The 19,114-nt window shown below is 51.5% G+C and overlaps 1 protein-coding gene across 1 annotated transcript in view; it reads left to right on the top strand.

Annotated features, from left to right (window-relative positions):
* The window catches only part of Naip (NLR family apoptosis inhibitory protein), a 70,237-nt gene that overhangs the window by 19,140 nt on the left and 31,983 nt on the right, over window positions 1-19,114 (top strand). Inside the window, exons 3-4 of the mRNA XM_026393238.2 lie at window positions 4,506-4,646; window positions 16,636-16,681. The gene's annotated coding sequence lies outside the window, so the exon portion shown is untranslated. The remainder of the gene's footprint in view (window positions 1-4,505; window positions 4,647-16,635; window positions 16,682-19,114) is intronic.

Genomic DNA, 19,114 nt, shown 5'->3' with positions numbered 1-19,114 from the left:
ACATCCCCTTGATGTTCAACACTGTGGATATCTCTATGATGCCTCTGAGAAGGATTTTATGGGTCTGGAAAACCATGAAAAATTATGAGGACTAGGACCAACTGGGCTCCATCCCTTTGGGCCCCCAGGAGCCTATGGTCCTAATGATTATGGGGAACATCCTATTGACTTTAAGGTGAACACTGGGGCTCACCATTTCATGATAACCCAACCTGTGGGCCCGCTTTCAAAGAAACAGACCATAATTGTGGGACCCACTGGCTACAAAGGGTGTCACTCTTTCCTGATACCCTGGCACTGCAACGTAGCAGGTCACAAAGTGATCCATGAGCTTCTGTACATGCCAGATTGCCTGGTTCCATGATGGGTTGAGACCTGCTGGCAAAACTCTAAGGTCAGATAACCTTTGACAACCTGGCTAGAGACCAGGCAGTCCTGTCACTGGGAAAACCTGAAGTAAAGGTTCTAACTCTTACAATTCCCTGGGAAGAGTAGTGGTGCCTCTTTGGCCTTACATTGACACCACAATAGGGACAACAGCTCCCTTTCTGGGTACCAGGAGTATGCTGAGGACAAGTCACCTGGACTAGCCCAGACATCCCCCATGGTGGTGGAATTAAAACCAGGAACCATACTGGTCTGCCTGAGACTACTATATTCCTCAGAAAGCACAACTTGGAATTCAGAAACATTTGGACAGAATTTTACAATATGGAATTCTCAATCCTTACCAATGACCATAGAGTACATATCTTTTGCCTGTCCAGAAAGCAGGAACTGATGACTACCAGCCAGTTCAATATTTGCATGCAGTGAATCAGACCACAGTCACCTTACATCCTGTGGTCCCCAATCCATATATTCTCCTAAGTCTGTTCCCTGCTGAGGCAGCCTATTTCACATGCCTGGATGTCAAAGAGGCCTTCTTCTACATTTGACTGGCACCTCAGAGTCATCCACTCTTTGCCTTCCAGTGGGAGACTCTAACAGGAACAAGGGCCAATTGACCTGCACCAGGCTGCCACAGGGCTTCAAAACCTCACCAACCATCTTTGGGATGGTTCCGGCCTGTTCTGAGGGCCTTTCCTATAAAACAATGTAGATGCACATTTCTCCAGTATGTAGAGAATCTGTTGCTGGCCAGAGCAACCCAAATATATCTCTACGATGTCTCTACAAGACTCCTCACTGTCCTATGTAAAGCTGGTTACAAAGTCTCAAGAAAGTCCAAATATGTCAAGAAAAATTCAAGTATCTTAGTTTCTATCTAACTCAGGGACAACAGCAGCTGGGCTCCAAACAAGCAGTCTGCTCAATTCCAGTCCCTTCTACTTGCTGCCAGATCCGCAAGTTCCTGGATAAAGAAAATTAGGTACATATACACAATGGAATATTACTCAGCCAAAAAGAAGAATGAAATTGTGGCATTTACCAGTAAATGGATGGAACGGGAGACTAACACGTTTAGTGAAATAAGCCTATCCCAAACAACCAAAGGCCAAATGTTCTCTCTGATATGTGGATGCTGACTCACAATAGGCAGTAGGGGAGGGAGTAAAGGTTCACCGAATTGAACAGGGAGAAATGGGGAGAAAGGGGATGGGAATGGGAAAGATAGTTGAATGAATAAGACATAACTTTCCTATATTCATATATGAATACACGACCAGTGTAATTCCACATCACATATAACCACAAGAATGGAAAATTACACTCCATGTATATATGATATGTCAAAATATATTATACTGGCATGAATAACTAAAAAAAATTTAAATAAAAAATTTAAATAAAAAAAAGAAATTATAGTATTTGCCAGTAAATGGATGGAACTGGAGAATATCTTGTTAAGTGAAATAAAAAATTACCTTAATTTCATTTAACTCCTTCTCTCATATATATTATTATTGTTATATATTTAATTTTTTCTGTTTCATAAAATACTAATATTTGAGTATCTTGTTTTGCTGTATTGGTAGTAAAATCTAGGGCTTCAAGTATGCTAGGTAAGCACTCTACCACTGAGCTACATCCTCAGCCCTAATATTTGTTTATTTTTCCCTGTTATCATATTTCCTTTTTTAAATTAATTTTTAATTTTTATACACAAATGGAGCACAACTTTTCATTTCTCTAGTTGTACATGAGTAGAGTCACACCATTAGAGCAATCATACCCATACATAGGGATAATAACAATCATCTCATTGTACCATCTTCCCCCCCACACACTCCCTCCCTTCTGCTCTATCCAAAGTTCTTCCATTCTTCCCTTGCCCCCCGCCCATTATGGATCAGTATCCACTTATCAGAGAAAACATTTGTCCTTTGGTTTGGGGGGATTGGCTTATATCCCTTAGCATGATATTCTCCAACTCCATCCATTTACCCATAAATGCCATAATTTCATTCTTCTTTAACACTGAATAGTATTCCATTGTGTAATATACCTGTTTCCTTATCCATTCATCTATTGAAGGGCATCTAGGCGGTTTCCATAGTTTAGCTATTGTGAATTAAGGCTGCTATAAACATTGAGGTGGCTGCATTGCTGTAGTATGCTGCTTTTAAGTACTTTGGGTATAAACCTAGGAGTGGGATAGCTGGGTCAAATGGTGGTTCCATTCCAAATGATATTCATTTTAATCAGTCAATGTTTATTAAAATTTAATTAGGGGATGGGCTATAGCCGAGTGACAGAGCATTTGCCTAGCATGTGTGAAGAACTGGGTTCAATTTTTAGCACTGCATAAAAAATAAACAAATAAAATAAAGGCATTCTGTCCAACTGCAACTACAAAAAAAAAAATTTAATCTAATTATATATTTACCATTTTCTTGACTCTCCATTTCTTGCTTCTTAGATCTATTTAGGATCATTTTCTTTCTACCTGAAGTGTTAAGGTCTGTAAACAAGTCAAAATAACACCTGGTATTTTGCCAGAGAAATGTTAGAGTTCGTAAACAAGTCTGGATGGTGCCTGGCAAAATGCCAGACGGAGTGGTTTGAGAAGTAACAAAAGCAAGCCATTAAGTGTGGAGATTCCTTATTGGTTGACTGATGTATCTAGTTTATCCTAATTAAGATAAGCTGTGCAAAATGTATAAATAGCTCTGTTGTCCTACAATAAACGGCTCCTACTCCATCAACGAACACAAGTTATTCGTTGTGTCCCCCCCCATCCTTCAGAATGTAATAACATTCCAAGTATATCACAAGCTACCTATTATATAAAAAGGAAGAAAAATAAGAATGTGCATTTATATAAGAAAATGAAACACTGACAATTAATAGAGAAAAATCAATAAGACCAAAAATTGTTTCAACAAAGTTTACAAATCTTTCAGTAGAATGGCCAAGGGAAAAAAGACTGAAAGAGGAAACATTTTTCTAAATCTTACAATTCACATATTCACCTCCCCCAAAGAAACCCATACCTTCTAACAATAATTATCTATGTCTTCTAGTTCACAGTATTCCCTTATAATCTTTTTTTAAAAATTTTTTTAGTTGTAGTTGGACACAATACCTTTATTTTGTTTATTTATTTTTATGTGGTGCTGAGGATTGAACCCAGGGCCTCATATGAGCTAGACAAGTGCTTTACTGCTGAACCACAGACACAGCCTCCCTTATAATCTTTTTGAGTTTTTTAAGTTGCATGAATTTTATCTCAATAAAGCTGTTTTTTTTTTAATATTTATTTATTTATTTTTTAGTTCTCAGTGGACACAACATCTTTGTTGGTATGTGGTGCTGAGGATCGAACCTGGGCCGCACACATTCCAGGCGAGCGCGCTACCGCTTGAGCCACATCCCCAGCCCCCAATAAAGCTGTTTTTTAAAGAAAAAAAAATATTGATATGTTGCAACAGGGGTCAGCAGGGCTTCTGCTGCTCGGAATAACAATGGGAAAAAACAGGAAGGGATTTTTCAAGATCACTCAATTTTTCGTGACTTCCTCATGTTTGTGGTGAGGTCTGGGTCCATCTCTGTCTCTTTAGTGGTTAGCAAATTCATAACATGGACTAATTTCATGAATGGTAAGAGAGAAGGGTCACAACCAGTCCTTGGGAAGTGGGTTAGTAGAATCCTAATACTATGCCTTTACTAGGTGGCATAGTTGAGGAGAAAAGGCAAGAAGTTTGAGTCCCCTAAGAAAATGGCACAAGATGTTGTCACATTTTCCCCCCACAGACCAGTCACCTTTTATGGTTGTCAATTCTCAGGAATATGAAATAACTCAGCCTTGACTGTGGCTTGAGGTCTTCATCGGGGAGCCTGAGGGAGGTGGTCCTGGTCAAATAGACTCTCCACATTGGCCCCTCTTCAGTGGTACTAGTGTCGCTGCTCACGCTTGAGTCCCTTGTAAGGAAGGCAGTAGCTGAAAAGCACGTAAGCTGCCAGCCCCATGTTAGCCCGGGCGATGTTCCCCTTCTTCACGTCGATGTACTTGCTGTGGTAATGGTAGTAATCTCTCTGAAATGCTCCCGCTGTTCCTTTAGGGGTGAAATCCCTCATCAGTATCCGTTGTGGAAGCTCCCCTAGTTTGACATCTATGAGTTTCTGCTTTCACCAGTTTGACCGATGCCATCTTGGAGTCCTAGTGCCCACTGAGCCTGGCCAAGGGCTGCTGGCCCTGAGAGGTAAGCTTATGGAAACCCTACTAACCTTTTTTTTTTTTTTTTTTTTTTTTTTTTGCATATTGCCTAGTTCCGTTCTGAAGACAGGTATTATTAGAAGGTGGACTGGGGACTCTGCAGGCTCCCTGTGGGATTAAATTCTTGATTTGGCCTGAGGTGCTATTTGAATTACATTTCAGGCCAGGACCCAGGAAACAAGGCACACTCGTTAATTTATTGATTCACCCCACAGACTAAAAGTCCAACAAGATCCTAGGCCTTGGGGATATGGACACTAAAAAGAGGACATAAGCCCTAACCTCCTGGGTCTGTGAACCTCCCAGTCTAAAAATAAGGAGCCCTGTCAAGAAGTCCATGTGAAAGTGCTAATACTGTCCCAAGTGTTAGAGGAGTGGGAAGGAGGAGCTGTGAAATGGGTCTGCACGAATTCACATGTATGAAGGGGCAGGCAGGTGAGGCAAAGAGGGGTGGCCTCTGGAAAGCACTTGTCCCATCAAAGAAGAAAGCCTCTGAGATGCTGAGGGTCAGGGGTTTGGGGACTAGGGATGGAATCCAGGGGTGATTTACCACTGAGCTACATCCTCAGCCCTTTTTATTTTGTATTTTGAGACAGAGTCTCACTAAATGAGTTAGGGCCTTGATAATCTGCTGAGGCTGGCCTCAAACTTGCTATCCTTCTGGCTCAGCCTCCTTAGTTGCTAGTATTACAGTTATGTGCCACCTTGCCTGGTTTGTAACCCATGATTCAAAACATGGTACTTGAGGGGTGCCTTATGGGAAATAGAGCCCTGCCCCTCGCCTGGGCCCTTTGCTCTCCCTGGGCCCTTGGTCCTGCACCTGGAACCCTGACACCTGGCAGTGGCCATGGGCCCGGAGCCTAGCTCCACCCTGCCAGATCCCCTACCTTCCCTCCCCAGCCTGGTCCACTTTCCCGAGTGCCCTGCCCCAGTCCTGGCCCTTGACTCTGCATTTCCTGGCCTGGCTCCTTGCTTGAGCCTCCCTCAGGTAGCCCTTCTTGCTCCATGTGAGTCCCTGGATGTTGACTGAGGGTCCCTCACTTAGGCCTCTTCCCTGCTCCCCTTGGCTTCCCTGTACTTCAGTGCCCTAGTGCAGCCCCACCTTCCCGGCCCTGCCCTTCCCTGCTCTCCCCTGGCTTGGGCCCTCCTCTGGGTCCCTCACTAGGGCTCATTCCTGAGGTCTTGGCCCCCACCCCACCTGCATCCTTTTTCCAGCCTTTCAGGCTGTGCCCTCCTTAGGCCCGCCTATAGTCATCCCTATCCCTGCCAGGCTCCTTTTCGGGATCCCCTTCCCAGGATGCTCACAGGGGCCAGGGGACTGGACCTGGTCTCTTGGCCCTGGGGGCTCCCTTTGGGAAAACGTAGTCCTGCCCCTTGCCTGGGCCCTTTGGCCTCCCTCAGCCCGGGGCCTGCTCCCAGACACCCTGACACCAGGCAGTGGACCTGGGCCTTGAGGCTTCCTCCTCCTGCACCAGCCGCTCCCCTTTCTCCCCTCCCAGCCCTGTCCCCCTTTACATGCACCACACCCCAGCACTCACAGTTGGCTCTCCATTCCTGGGCCTGGCTCCTATTGAGCCCCTGGCCACCTTTCTCAAGGACCCTGTCCCTGTCTCTTGATTTCAGGCCCCTTTTTCCGGCCCCCTCCTGTGCCTCCCCTTTGTTCCCCTTGTGCTGTGGTATCCTGGCACTGCCCGCACCCTCCTCTTTTTCAGCTTCTCCTTAGCTTGGGCTCCTCCAATTGGTCTGCCTCCCATCCACACTGTCAACCCCGCCCCCTGCTTTAGGACGCAGGTTATCACCACACATTTCCCTCCTTTGACCCTCCTTTGGTTTAGATCCCTCTCTGAGGATCTCCTCACCTGGGGCAGATGTGTGGAATTGGCTGGCCTTTGCGCCCTAAAGGCTCCCTATGGGAAACACAGCCCTGCCCCTCGCCTGTGCCTTCTTCCCTGCCCGAACCCTGACACTAGCAGTGGACAAGGGCCTGGCACCATCCTTGGCCTGCGCGATTTTCTCTCCTAACCTCTGCCTTACAAGCTTCCCCTACCCAAACCTAGCCCTCTCCAACCCTGACCCTTTGTGGTCAAGTCCCGGGCCTTGCTCCTCTCCTGGGCCCCTGAAGGCATTCATCCTCCCACGTGGTGTTGTGTGGCCTCACGTGGCATCGTTCCGTGTCAGATCAGACCTGGGGGGCCACTTGCTTGGTCCTAGTCTTGAGCTCCCCTCAGTGTCCCTTGTATTACATGCCAGCTTTCTACTCATCCTTGCGCCGCCCATTCCTCCCCTTCCCCCCTTACCTCTTGTTCGGTCTCACTGCTCCTCCGAGGTAGGGTGGGTCACTTGCTTGGGACCTGGCTCTCGCCCCTCTCCGCACCCACTGCGACACTGTGCCGATTCCTCCCGTTCCCTCCTCCTGGCCCCAGACCCTTGCCAGGACCACTTTTCCAGGTCCCGGGCCCATGATTCTCATCTGGGCCAGAGCGCCTCGTGGGAAACAGAGCCCTGCCCCTCGCCTGGGCCCCTTGCTCTCCCTTGGCCTTGCTCTCCCTTGGCCTGGAACCTGTACCAGGAACACTGACACCTGGCAGTGGCCCTGGGCCTCAATCCTGCCTCCACCCTCCCAGATACCCTGCCTTCCCTCCCGAGCCCAGTCCAGTGTCCTGAGCCGGGCCCTTGGCTCTACATTATCTGGTCTGGCTCCCCCCTTGAGACTCTGGTGGCCCTTGTTGCCCAGCACGTCCCTGGAGTTGACTGCAGGGCCCCTTGCTTGGTCTGCTTCCCTGCGCCCCTCCGTTTCCCTGCACTGCAGTCCACTAGTGCCGCCCGACTGCCCAGCTCTGCTCTTCTCCGCTCTCCCCTGGAATGGGCCCTCCTCTAGGTCTGTAGCCTGGGCTCCTTGCTGGTGTCCCGGCCTCCACTCCACCAGCACCTCTCCTCCAGTTCTTCACGCTGTGCACTCCTTTGGCCCTCCTTTTGTTTCTGTCCCTGCCAGGCCCCCTTTCCTGATCCCTTTCCCAGGATGCTCACCCAGGCTAGGAGAGTTGACCTGGCCTCTTGGCCCTTCTGGCTCCCTCAGAAAAAAATATAGCCCTGCCCCTTGCCTGGGCCCTTTGGCCTCCCTCAGCCCAAGTCCTGCTCTCCAACCCTGACACCTGCAGTGGACCTGGGCTTTGAGCTTTCCTCCCTCTGCGACACCTGCTCCCCTCTCTCCCCTCTGTCCCCTCCCCAGCCCTGCAGGGGCCCTGGCACTTGGCTGTCCATTCCTGGGCCTGGCTCCTTGCTTGAGCCCCGGCCTCCATTCTCAAGGACCCCATCCCGTCCCTGTCTCTTCATTTCAGGCCCCTTGCTTGTGCACCCTCCTGTGCCTCCCCCTATTCCCCTTGTTCTGTGGTATCCTGTGCCAGGACCCTCCGCTCCCCCTGCTTCTCCCCAGCCTGGGCTCCTCCAATGTGTCCAGGCTCCCCACCCACACAGCCACTTCTGCCCCTGCTTCTGGGCACAGGGTATCCCAACCCAGTGCCCTTCTTTGGTCCTCCTTAGGTCCCAGTCCCTCTCTGAGGACCTACTCACCTGGGGCAGAGGAGTGGAATTGGCTGGCCTCTGTACCCTTTGGGCTCCCTATGGGAAACAGAGCCCTGCTCCTCCCCTGGGCCCCCTTCCCTGCCTGAACCCTGACACGGAGCAGTGGATGTGGGCCTTATGCTGACCTTGGCTTTTGTGATCCCCTCCCTTCCCTCCCCTGCCCTCTCACCTTGCATGCTGCCCCTACCCCAACCCAGCCCTCCTGAACCCTGATCCTTTGCTCTCCAGTCCCTGGTCCTGGCTGCTTGCCTCAGACCCTGAGCACGTTGTCTTGTCAAGTGATGTCGCGTGGCGTTTCTTCCTCTCAGGTCTGACCTGGGGGCTCTTCAGTGCCCCTTGCTCCTCCCTCTGTCTCCTGCTCCTCGCAGCCCCTTTCTCCCCTTCCCCTCCTACTTTCCCCTGGTGCTCACATGTCTCTTGCTCTTGGGTTCCTCTTCCTCAGTTGGTTGGGTCGGTCCCTTGCCTGAGCTCCTGGCTTGGGTCCTGGCTCTCACTCCTCTTAGCACCCACCATGAGGCTCCACCGTGCCCTCCCATCACCGTCCTCCTGGCCCCCTTCCATTGCCAAGCCTCCTTTGCCCTGGCCCTGGATTCTCACCTGGGCCAGGTCGCCTTGTGGGAAACAGAGCCCTGCCCACATGCTCCCCTTTCTCTTCTTTCTCCCCTCCCCACCCTGTCTGTTTTCATGGGGCGCTGGCCCGGGCCCTGGCACATGGCTTTCCATTCCTGGGCCTGGCTCCTTGCTTGAACCCCTGGCCACCCTTCTCTGGGACCTTGTCCCTGCCCCTTGATTTAAGGCCCCTTTATGGGGCCCCCTCCTGTGTATCCCCTCTGTTCTCCTTGTACTGAAGTGGCACCCTCTTTCTCCACAGAAAAGTCTTAACTGGGCTTCTCCAGAAATCTTCACCATGGCTGATTTTAGGACTGTCAGCAAAAGAGTCTCTGCAAAAGAGTTCAATGTAGATAAACTTCCTATTTTCGCATCACCTTGCTTTACTTTGCCACTGGCCGAGAAGATACCAGCACTCCAGGTGCTGGACACCCCTTACTAGTTTTTCAAAAACATACCCAGTATAGTACTTGGTAGAAATGTGCAAACAAGGCCTCTGGCCTTGAGCTGGGCTTCACAGAGATGTCTACATTTTTAAGATAAGTTACCAACTGGGCTCCATGGTATCAACTGGCAGGGGGAGGAAAGAAATGGGAGAAGAAGCTCTCCCCTTCTCAGGTGTTGTCCTTGAAGAGTTAACTTGCCCAAAACAATGAAAGAAAAAGCTGCTTTTATGTGAACTTCTGTAGACTGTGAACTTCTGAGCCCCTTCCCTTACATGCTGGGAATAAAATTCTGAAACTGCCTGAACTCAAGGTTCAGGGGATTGATTGATTACAGCAAAAGCTGTGCCCTCTGAGCCTGGTTGCAACCAAATAAAACCGTATCCTGCTATCTTTGGTGCTTTGTCTCGCTTGTCTCTACAACAGTACTGTGGTATCCCAGCACTGCTGGACCCTTCCCTCACCCTGCTTCTCCCCAGCTTGGGCTCCTCCTATGGGTCCTGGCTCCCCACAACTGCCCCCCAATTCTGGACACAAGGTATCACCTTTGGCCCTCCTTTGGTCCTTGGTATCTCTCTGAGGATCTATTCACCTGGGGCAGAGGAGTGAAATGGGCTGGCCTCTGCGTCCTGAAGGCTCCCTATGGGAAACATAGCCCTGCCCCTCGCCTGGGCCCCCTTCGCCGCCTGAATCTTGACACCTGGCAGTGGACATAGGACTAGCGCTGACCTTGCCCTGGGCGACCTCCTCTCTTCCCTCCCCTGCCCTTTCGCCTTGCATGGTGCCCCTACCCCAACCCTCCTAACCCTGACAATAGGTGCTTAAGTCCCTGGGCCCGGCCTCTCACCTGAGCAACTGACAGTGTTCCTGGTGTTGCTTGGCTTCACCTGGTGTCTCTTGGTGTAGGGTCTGACCTGGGGGTCCCTTGGTTGGGCCCCCTAGTGTGCTCCCTCCTTTCCCTTTGCACCAACCTCTGTCTCCTCATCCTAGCATTGCCCCTTCCTCTCCTTCCCCTACCTCTATCCCTTGGAGCCTGGGCCTCCTGCCCCTTAGGTTCCTAATCCTCTTCTGGTCAGGTCGTTCCCTCACCTGGGCTCCTTGCTTGGGTCCTGGCTCTTGCACCTCTACCCACCCACCGCGAACCTGTGCCATGCACTCCCGTTGCCATCCTCCTGGTCCTTATCCCTTGCCAGGCTCCCTTGGCCTGGTTCCTGAACCTTGAGTCTCATCTGGGCCAGGAGCCTTATGGAAACAGAGTCCTACCCCTCACCTGGGCCCCTTGGTCTCTTCCTGCACCTGGAAGTCTGACACCTAGCAGTGCCGCTGGCACTCTAACATGCCTCTCCCCTGCTGGATCACCTGCCTTCCCTCCTCAGCCCTGTCCACTGTCCTGAAGCCCCTGCCCCAGCCCTTTCCCTTGGCTCTCCATTCCCTGGCCTGGCTTCTCACTTGAGCCTGTGGTGGCCCTTCTTGCTCTGTGCATCCCTGGTCTTGCACTGCAGGCCCCTCGTTTGGGCTGCTTCCCTGCTCCCATTGGCTTCCCTGCACTGCAGAACTCTAGTGCTGCTCTTCTGCCTAGCCCTGCCCTACCCTGCTCTCCCCTGGCCTGGGCTCTCCTCTAGTTCCCTAGTCTGGGCTCCTTGCTGGTGTCCTGGCCCCCACCTCACCAACACCAGTCCTCGGGCTCTTCACCCTGTGCCTTTCTTTAGCCCTCCCATCATCCCTGTCCCTTTCCCTGATCCCTTTCCCAGGATTCTCATCAGGGCCAGCCGACTGGACCTGGCCTTTTGGCCCTATGGGCTCCCTATGGGAAAATGTAGCCCTGCCCCTTGCCTGGGCCCTTTGGCCTTTCTCAGCCTGGGGCCTGCTCCCAGACTCTGACACCCACATGGACCTGGGCCTTCAGCCCTGCATTCCTTGGGCCACATGCTCCCCTTTCTCTCCTCCCTTCCCTTCACAGCCCGGACACTTTTCATGCAACCCTGTCCAGGGCCAAGGCACTTGGCACTCCATTCCTAGGCCTGGTTCCTTGCTGGAGCCCCCGGCCGCCCTTCTCCAGCCTGTCCCTGTCCCGTGATTTCAGGCTCCATTTTCGAACCCCCTTCTCTGCCTCCCCTCTGTTCCTTCCTTTTGTGCTGTGGTATCCTGGCACTGCCCAGACCCTCCCCTCCCCCTGCTTCTCCCTAGCCTGGGCTCCTCAAATGAGTCCTGGCTCCCCACAACCACCCCCCAATTCCAGAAACCAGGGATACCCTCACAGTGCCCTCCTTTGGCCCTCCTTTGGTTCTGGTCTCTCTCTGAGGATCTACTCACCTGATGCAGAGGAGTAGAATTGGCTGGCCTCTGCACCCTGAAGGCTCCCTATGGGAAACAGCCCTGCCACACTCCTGGGTCCTCTTCTCTACTGGAACCTTAACGCCTGGCAGTGGATTTGGGCCTAGGACCGAACTTGCCCTGCACAATATTCGCCCTTCCCTCCTCTGCCCTCTCGCCTTGCATGCTGCCCCTACCCCAACCCAGCCCTCTCTAACCCTGAACCTTCGTGCTCCATTCCCGGGGCCTGGCAACTCACCTGAGCCCCTGACAGCATTCCTCATGTCTCGTGGCTTCGCTTGGTGTCTCTTGGTGTTGGGTCTGACCTGGGGGCCCCTTGCTTGGGCCAACTAGCGCTTTCCCCTCCATGCCCTTTGCGCCCCTCTCTGTCTCCTCATCCTAGCGATGCCCCTTCCTCTCATTCCCCTCGCGTTTTCCCCTTGAGCGCAGGACTCCTGCTCCTTGAATCCTCTGTTGGTCAGTATGGCCCCTTGCCTGGGATCATTGCTTAGGTCCTGGCTCTTGCCTCTCTTTGCACCCACTGAGACCCTGTGCCATGCCTTCCAGGCACCGTCCTCCTGGCCTTTTCCCTTGCCAGGCTGCCTTGGCCTGGTCGCTCGCCCTTGATTATCATCTGGGCCAGAACGCCTTATGGAAAACAGAGCCCTGCCACTCTCCGTGGTCTTCCTGGGTCCTTGGTCCTACACCCAGAATCCTGAAACCTGGCAGTGGCCCTGATCCTCAAGCTTGCGTCCCCCTTCCTGGATTCGCTGCCTAACCTCCCCAGCCCTGTCCACTATCCTGAGCCCCCTGCCCCAGCCCCAGCCCTTGGCCTGGCTCCTCGCTTGAGCCTCTGGTGGCCCTTGGTGCTTTGATTGCGGGTCCTGTGCTTGGGCCACTTCCCTGCTCCCCTTGGTTCCCCTGCACTGCAGTCCACTAGTGCTGTCTGCCTGTGGGGCCCCTGCCTTCCCTGCTTTCCCCTTCCTGGACCCTCCTCTAGGTCCCTAGCCTGGGCTCCTTGCTGGGGTCCTGGCCACCACCCTACCAACACCCTTCCTCCAGCCATTCCCTCTGTGCACTCCTTTGTCCCTCCTTTCGTCTCTGTCCCTGCCAGGCCCCCTTTCCTGATCCCTTTCCCAGGATGCTCACCAGAGCCAGGGGAGTGGACCTGGCCTCTTGGCCCTCCTGGGGAGGGAGGGAAAACAGGAGAAATCATAGCCCAAGGGGAAAACATAGCCTGCTCCTGCCTGGGCACTTTGACCTAGCTCATCCTGGGCCCCGCTTCGCAACCCTGACACCTTGCAGTGGACCTGGGCCTTGAGCCTTCCTCCTCTGCACCACTGGCTCCACTCTCTTTCCTCCCTCTCCTCTTCAACCCTGCTGGGGCACTGGCACTTGGCCTCCATTCCTGGGCCTGGCTTCTTGCTTGAGCCCCTGGCCACACTTCTCAAGGACCCAGTCCCTGTCCCTTGATTTCAGGCCCTTTTTTCCAGCACCCTCCTGTGCCTCCCCTCTGTTCCCCTTGTGCTGTGGTATCCTGGCACTGCCAGGACCCTCCATTCCCCCTGCTTCTCCCTACACTGGTCTTCTCCAGTGAGTCCTGGCTCCCCACCCACCCCCTGACCTGCGCACACCAAGTATCCCCTCACAGAGCCCTTTTTTGGCCCTCCTTTGCTCTAGGTCTCTCACTGAGGACCTACTCACCTGAGGCAGAGGAGTGGAATTGGCTGGCCTTTGTACCCTGAATGCTCCCTATGGGAAACACAGCCCTGCCACTGGCCTGAGTCCCATTCACTGACTAACCTTGACGCCTGGCAGTGGACATGGTACTTGGGCCGATCTAGCCCTAAGCAATCCCCTCCCTTCCTTCCCCTGCCCTCTTGCCTTGCATGCTGCCCCTACCCCAACCAAGCCCTCCCTAACACTGACCCTTCGCTCTCCAGTCCTGGGCCTGACTGCTTGCCTGAACCCCTGTCCACGTTCCTCGTGTCACCTGGTGTTGCGTGGGGTCACTTAGTGTCGAGCCTAAACTGGGGTCTCCTTGCTTGGGCCTCCTATCATGCTGGCTTCGGTGCCCCTTGCATCTCCCTCTGTTTCCCGGTCCTCGCACAGCCCCTTTCTCCCCTTCCCCTCGCGCTTTCCCCTGGTGCTCGCTGGTCTCCTGGTCTTGGGATCCCTCATTCTTGGTCGGTCAGATGGTCCCCTGCCTGATCTCCTGGCTTAAGTCCTGGCTCTCGCCCCTCTCTGCACCCACCGCGACCCCCGCTCCCCCGCCGTGCCCTCTAGTTTCCCTCCTCTTGGCTCCCTTCCATTGCCAGGCCTCCTTTGCCCGGTCCCCGACCTTGGATTCTCATCCAGGACAGAGTGCCCCTCTGGGAAACACAGCCCTGCCCCTCTCCTGGGCCCTTTGTTCTCCCTGGGCCCTTGATCCTTTACCCAGAACCCTGACACCTGGCAGTGGTCCTAGGCCTGCAGCCTAGCTCCCCGCAGCCAAATCCCCTGCCTTCCCTCCCCAGCCTTGTCCATTTTCCTAAGCCCCCTGCCCCAGCCCTGCCCCTTGGCTCTAGCGCTGACCTAGCCCTGAGCAATCCCTTCCTTTCCTTCCCCTGCCCTCTCCCTTTGTATGCTGCCCCTACCCCAAGGCAGCCCTCCTGAACCCTGAGCCTTTGCACTCCAGTCCCTGGACAGGGCCGCTCGCCTGAGCCCCTGACTGTGTTCCTCAAGTCATGTGGCATAGTGTGGCATCCTTCTTGTTGGGTCTGACCTGGGGGCCCCTTGCATGGTCATCCTAGTGAGCTCCACTCGTGCCCCAAGTGCCTCCCTCTGTCTCCTGCTCCTAGCGCAGCCCCTTTCGCCTCTTCCCCTCGAGCTTTCCCCTGGCGCTCGCAGGTCTCCTGCTCCTTGGGTTCCTCATCCTCTGTCGGTGGGGTGGGTCCCTTGCCTGGGCACCTGGCTTGGGTCCTGGCTCTCATTCCTCCACACACCCACTGCCACCCCCTGCCGTGCCTCCCATCGCCCTCCTCCTGGCCCCCTTCTCTTGCCAGGCCTCCTTAGCTCATTTCCAGTTCTGGATTCTCATGGGGCCAGGGCGCCTTATGGGAAACAGAGCCCTGCCCCTCGCCTGGGCCCTTTGCTCTCCCTGGGCCCTTGGTCCTGCACCTAGAACCCTGACACCTGGCAGTGGCCCTGGGTCTGGAGCCTAGCTCCCCGCTGCCAAATCCCCTGCCTTCCCTCACCAGCCTTGTCCACTGTCCTGAGCCCCCTGCCCCAGAACTGGCCCTTGGCTCTCCATTCCCTGGCCTGGCTCCTCGCTTGAGCCTCTGGTGGCCCTTCTTGCTCCATGTGAGTCCCTGGGCTTTGACTGAGGGTCCCTCGCTGAGGCCTCTTCCCTGCTCCCCTTGGCTTCCCTGTACTGCAGTACCCTAGTGCAGCCCCGCCTTCCTAACCCCACTCTTCCCTGCTCTCCCCTGGCTTATGCCCTCCTCTAGGTCCCTTACCTGGGCTCCTTGCTGAGGTCCTGGCCCCCACTCCACCAAAACCCATTTTCCTACCCCCCAGGCTGTGCCCTCCTTAGGCCCACCTATCGTCATCCCTATCCCTGCCAGACTCCTTTTCGGGATCCCCTTCCCAGGATGCTCACCAGGGCCAGGAGACTGGACCTGGCCTCTTGTCCCTGTTGGCTCCCTTGAGGAAAACATAGCCCTGGACTGGCCCTTTGGCCTCCCTCAGCCCGGGCCCAGTTCCCCAACCCTGGTACCCGGCAGTGGACCTGGTTCATGAGCCTTCCTCCCTTTGCACCAGCCGTTCCCCTTTCTCCCCTCCTTCCCCTCCCCAGCCCTGTCCATTTTCATGCACCACACCCCAGCACTTGCACTTGGCTCTCCATTCCTGGGCCTGGCTCCTTGTTTGAGCTCCTGGCCGCCTTTCTCGAGGACCCTGTCCCTGTCTCTTGATTTCAGGCCCCTTTTTCCGGCCCCCTCCTGTGCCTCTCCTCTGTTCCCCTTGTGCTGTGGTATCCTGGCACTGCCTGGACCCTCCACTCCCCCTGCTTCTTCCTAGCCAGGGCTCCTCCAGAGGGTCCTGGCTTCCCACCGACCACCCCCCACCTCTGCACACCAGGTATCCCCTCACAGTGCCCTGTTTCCGCCCTCCTTTGTTCCAGGTCCCTCTCTGAGGATCTACTCACCTGGGGCAGAGGAGTGGACCTGGCTCGCCTCTGGGCCCTGAATGCTCCCTATGGGAAACAGAGCCCTGCCCCTTGCCTGGGTCCCCTTAGCAGCTCAAACCTTGACGCCTGGTAATGGAGGTGGGACTTGGGCCTACCTAGCCCTAAGCGATCCCCTCCCTTTCTTCCCCTGCCCTCTTGCCTTGCATGCTGCCCCTACCCCAATCCAGTTCTCCCTAGCCCTGACCCTTTGCTCTCCAGTCCCTGGGCCTGGCCGCTAGCCTGAGCTCTTGACTGCATTCCTAGTGTCCCATGGAGTAGCATGGCATTGTTTCCTGTTGGGTGTGACCTGAGGGCCCCTAGCACGCTCCCCTTGGTGCCCCTTGCGCCTCCCTCTGTCTCCTGGTCCTCCCACAGCCCCTTTCTTCCGTTCCCCTCGTGCATTCCCCTGGCAATTGCGGGTCTCCTGCTCCAGCACAGTGAATATGGAAAGACCACTTAGACACAATATTTTGTAATATTATAACTCCAAGGATAAAAGAGAAGATGCTGAAAGATCCAGAAAGAAACTTGTCACTGTTAATGATTTACACTTGCAGCATAACTATTAACCAAATCGCATATATAGAATAAAAAATTTCCTGTTGTGGGAATTGGTATGTTTTATTATTCCATTTTGGGTCCTGAGAGGGTTAGTTCACTAACCCTGTTGACTCAGTATCTTAGCACATTTACTGGTGACTTTTTTGTGCAATTTGTTTTGAGTTTTAGTTCCTCAAATATTTTTTCACAATTTCCTATTAAAGGACAAACTCAGAGCATTTGTATTTAAGTCACATGTTTTCTCATTCTCTTCCAATTAGCTGGCTTTCTCCTTCCATTTGACCCCGACTCCAGATAAATTTCAAGGTAAGTAGGTGATCTCTCTGACAAAGGGACTTTTCTTCCACATTTAAACTTACGACCTCCCTTGTTTCTCTTGTTCTTATTTCTTTCTTCAGAGGAAGGCTGGTATGGAAGAAAAAGGACAAGGGGCTAAAGTTACCTAAACCTGAGTTTAAATCCTAGCTCCGTGACTATATTTACTTCAATGGCATTCTTGGTACTTATAGTCAAAGAGCATTGAAAAGGGCCTTGGCAATCATCTCTTCTCCCCAGAAATGATCTCACAGCCAGCAAAATTGACCAAAACTTTGTTGAGTCAATATGTTGGTTCTGGATTCTCATGTGGGCCAGAGCGCCTTATGGGAAACAGCTGGTTTGTTGCAGCCCTGTGCTTATTTATCTCCAGGGAGGACAAGAGCTTTGTGGCATTTATTGGCCAAACCTGAATGAAAGAAACTATTTATTAATGTAGTCTTATGCTAGGGTGTGAGTTAGACCAGGGGACAGCCCTGTAGCATCTGGTTTATGTTTCCAAGTCTGGTTATACATCCTAGTTTGGGCCACTTGACTCCAAGGAGTATAAAAGACCCCTTCTTAGATGATTTATGGGTTTTGCTTTACGGTTATGCATCTGTTAATGGAATTTGAAGGCGGTGGATCTAAAACCAAAAGAAATAACTAAATTGATTAAAAAAGAAATCCAGACACAGAGGAAGTCAGTCAAGGATTAGCTGGCATTGGCAAAAGTGAAAGTAAATTAAAAAAGAGTCCTAGGTTGCCAAACCATGACCACTTCCTTCTGTATAGGAAAGGAACATGAAAGTGGGGAAGATGTTTCTTTTGGTGGGACTATGACCCTCATCTTATAGATGAACACTAAAGTGACTCTATAGGGAAAGGACATCAAGAGACAACTAAAAATATAATTAATTCAAAGAGATAAGTAAACTGTAGATTGTCACAGAGAGCTTCTTAAACTATTGCTACTTTTATTTATTTATTGTTTGTTTTTTGCTTTGTTTTTCATGATACTGGGGATTAAATATAGGGATGCTCCACCACCCATTTTTATTTTTATTTTTTAAATTTTTTTTGGGGGGGGGGGTTTACTGGGGATAGAACTCAGGGGCACTCAACCACTGAGACACATCCTCAGCCCTATTTTGTATTTTATTTAGAGACAGGGTCTCACTTAGTTGCTTAGCACCTTGCTTTTGCTGAGGCTGGCTTTGAACTCATGATCCCTCCTGCTCAGCCTCCCAAGCCACTAGGATTACAGGTGTATGCCACCATGCCCAGCTAAAGTATATTTAATACACTAGTGACAAGGAGCTCTTCCTTTTTTAAAGTACTGGGCAAATTCCAAATTGGTTGAGCTGGAAAAAATGGGGTACATAAAACTTCATGTAAAGGGAAACTGTCAAACTACACCAAAGGTGAGATTACAGAAATGTTGAGATACAACCAAGCACCTTTGGACTGGTGACATGATGATACAAAGGTAGCCTAAATTTTATGCCTTTGACTTAAGTGATGCTGTGATAAGAGGTCCTCTAATTGCTTAGACTATGTGACCTGAATGTCAGGAGAACAGTGAAGAAAGGCTGTTGTCGACCAACTAGCTCATTTGATGCCAGTTGTGCTGAAATAATAAAAGATGAATAAACCCTCAGGACAAGTGAACTGAATGAATGTTCAGATGGATAATTACAAATGATATGAAAAGGCTGATTGTACCTCACTGGTATACCATGGGCTGAACATATACAAAGCCCTGGATTCAGTCACCATGCTGAAAAACAAAATAGAACTAAGAAATGACATGAAAAAGGAGGAAAGAAATGGAGTTGCTGCTGAAATTTCAACACACCACTCTAAGATGATTCATTATGGTGGTTAGTCTGTCTGCTCCATTAATCCTTAAACTGTGAAAGAATCACCATGGATTTCTAATTTATGCTAGCCTTGATGAATTAAAAAAAATATGATGATACAAAAGTGAAATCTACAGTCCTTTTAAAACAATGTGAGCTCAGTGGTAGAGTGCTGACCTAGCATGTGTGAGGTACTGAGTTCAATCCTTAGCACCACATAAAAATAAAGGTGTTGTGTCCATCTACAACTAAAACAAACAAACAATGTGATGTGAAGAAGAGGATGGTCAAGGTCTCTTGGTGCTGCCCCCATGGGGGCCTGATGATGTTTTACATTGCTATGGATAAAATAGCCTGCAGGTGGTAAAAAAAAAAAAAATTAGTAGTGCATAATGTATTGTCATATCTAAACCTACTGATGAAAAGTTAAAGTACAACTAAATTAATTTTTATGATATGACAATGCAACTATAGGTTTAAGAAAAAAAATGTCTACACAAAATCTTGTGCACAAGTGCACACAGTAGCATTCTTCATAATAGCCAAAAAATGTAAATAAGCCAAACATTGATAAATGGATAAA

Source organism: Urocitellus parryii, chromosome 1, assembly GCF_045843805.1.
Source record: "Urocitellus parryii isolate mUroPar1 chromosome 1, mUroPar1.hap1, whole genome shotgun sequence".
Lineage (NCBI taxonomy): Eukaryota > Metazoa > Chordata > Mammalia > Rodentia > Sciuridae > Urocitellus > Urocitellus parryii.
Note: the sequence above shows the minus strand (reverse complement) of the source record. Positions and strands in the feature narration are given on the sequence as shown.